Genomic DNA, 2,563 nt, shown 5'->3' with positions numbered 1-2,563 from the left:
AGGTTGGGTTTGATGGACATTCATCAAACACATGATCTTCCCTGTAATAGATACACGATAGTTCTACTGATGTCATCTCCTGAACTAGAGCTGGTCTCTTCATTATTTTGATCATGTTAGCTAGAGATGATACTTAGGCTGTCAATGAAATAGTTGCATCGAGCTCCACAGTGCTAACAACTCCCTTGCCAGTCCTAAATCTCATGGTAGGATATTGATAATCATTGTTGGCTATCATTTCCAAAGTTTCATATGCTTCATTATAGGATTTATCCAACAAGGTACCATTGGCAGGAGCATCAACTACCATCCTTGTATTCACGCTGAACCCATTATAAAACATTATCATATGTGTCCAGTGTTGGAATTCATGCATCAGGCATTTCTGAAGCAATTCCTTAAATCTTTCTCAAGCTTCATACAACGTGTCATCCTCTGGTTGTCGAAAAGATGTGATGTCATTTCTAAGCTTCGCATTCATATTAGGTAGATTATACCGTGGAAAAAACCTTTGGCAAAGATCATTCCAAGATGCCACCATCCTTGACAGCAAAGCATTCAACCATGCTCTTGCACGATATTTAAATGAATATGGAAACAATTTAAGTTGCAAGGCGCCTTCAGGAACACCTTGTTGCCTGAACGAGTCACAAACTTTTAGGAAAAGTCTTAAGTGTAGTCGTGGATCTTCAATAGGCAACCCACTTAACTTTTCTACCGTTCGGAACATCTAAAACATTATCAGTTTGAACTCAAAATGCTAAGCTTGAATGGGTGGTCTGTCTATCCCTAGGTTCAAATCATCCAAAATTGGTACTACATGCTCACAAATGGGCCTTTCTTGGTCATCTATCATACAAGGAATAGGCATGTCAACATCTTGGCCATTCCGATGCAATGGATCTTCCACACTTTGATAATTATCGATCCTAGCCATATCTCGCAGTTCTTTTCTCATTCTTCGTAATTTTCTCTTTATCTCTAGGTCAAGAGGATATTATTCGTTAACAGGAATGCCTCTTCTCATACACTGATGGCAATCTTGAAAAAAATTAAAGACATCTAAGTTAGATAAAACTAATGGAATTAGATAAGCAGTAACAAAACCAAATTTCACCAAATTGTCGATCCCCGAAAATGGCGCCAAAAACTTGTCGCATGTAAATATAATGTGTGAGTGTGCAAGCATATACGTTGAATCAAGTAATATAATGATAAGTAAGATCATCTCCATAGGGATCGGATAGGATTAACTTGGTTAAGTTGCAGTTATGAAGTATGTGAATTATGCTATGGCAAAACAATAACAAAAATGCAATGGTATTCAAAATAATAATGATGTATGCAATATGTAAACAAACAAACATTTAAAAATATGCTATGGCAATGAGACAAGGACAAAAGTGAGAAGATATATGCTATTTAATAAAAAGGTTGGGATTACTAGGAAGCTACCGTTATAAACCAATAATACTTTGGCAAATTCTTAATCAACTTACTACTTAGAATGGATTTAAAATGGTTTGTTTCTTTTGACTGCAAGACTTAAGGATATCTCACCTCAGGAAATATATTTCTATAGACCTGATCGGCTATTTAACGTCACAACAATAATGTGCAAGCGTACACTATTGATGCAAGTATAGTAGACAAATATGAGCCTGTCGAATATCGATCCTACGAGGATGGTTGTCTTTTATCTATTAAAGTCAGTGTAATAATTAGGTAGTAACGAGATAAATTGTGAGTGTAGTTGTCAAAGCAATAACTTGAAAATAATAAGATAAAATATGATACTGATAAACAGGGATTCCTAATGTGAATATTCAACAGAATACTAAGTGTTCACAAGGTATAAAAGGATAGGTGATTGTCGATGCATTAAATTGCAATGAATATATTACCAAGCTTAACTTCCATATTCAATCTAAAACTTAAACATGCACATTAGCCACATCTCCTGATGATGGCAATAGAACACTATTAAGAACAAGTGGATTAAATTCCTCTAATCCTTAAGCAACTTCCGTTGTCATGCTTGTTAACTTGAACTGTCGCTGCACCTTCCAGTGTCAGTGAATGCAATAACACTTCCATGCTAAAAACTTTCAAACCCAAAGATTAAACAGTAGAAGCAAGATTGAATAAAATAACATTTAACCCAAAAATCATGTGTACTTCCGTACAAACATGAACTAGAAAGTAATCACCATAATTTAGAAAAGAAATATAAAAAAAAGTGGAGAGCTCTATTCCAAGAAAATCTCAACTTGATCTCCCAACTCCTTCTTGTGTCGCACTCAGGGCTCCTCGTCAAGAGCTAAGCTACATCCTTTTCACGTCGGTTCACCTATCGGAGCTTAAGCTGCCATAACCGAAAGCTTCAAGGATAGGTTAAAGAAGATGATAAACCCAATAAACTCTCCTCTTTTTTTTTTCTTTCTATGTGAATATTTATATATTTTTTCAAATACCCCAGGTGTCCTTTCATTAGAATCATGTTGCCTCTGTACGTACAAGTTAGTTGTACCAGATTGGATAGCTTATGCTTTTTTGTTCCTAT

At 35.6% G+C, this 2,563-nt stretch overlaps 1 non-coding gene across 1 annotated transcript; it reads left to right on the top strand.

Moving 5' to 3' along the window:
• The first annotated feature begins 365 nt into the window (after nt 1–365).
• LOC128032936 (small nucleolar RNA R71) lies at nt 366–472 on the top strand. Its single transcript, XR_008189275.1, has one exon. It is a non-coding gene; the product is annotated as a small nucleolar RNA R71 (small nucleolar RNA).
• Nucleotides 473–2,563: the final 2,091 nt, after the last annotated feature.

Source organism: Gossypium raimondii, chromosome 9 (genome assembly GCF_025698545.1).
Source record: "Gossypium raimondii isolate GPD5lz chromosome 9, ASM2569854v1, whole genome shotgun sequence".
NCBI classification, from domain to species: Eukaryota; Viridiplantae; Streptophyta; class Magnoliopsida; order Malvales; family Malvaceae; genus Gossypium; species Gossypium raimondii.
The sequence above is the reverse complement of the archived record's forward strand: the minus strand, read 5'-3'. Positions and strand labels throughout refer to the sequence as shown.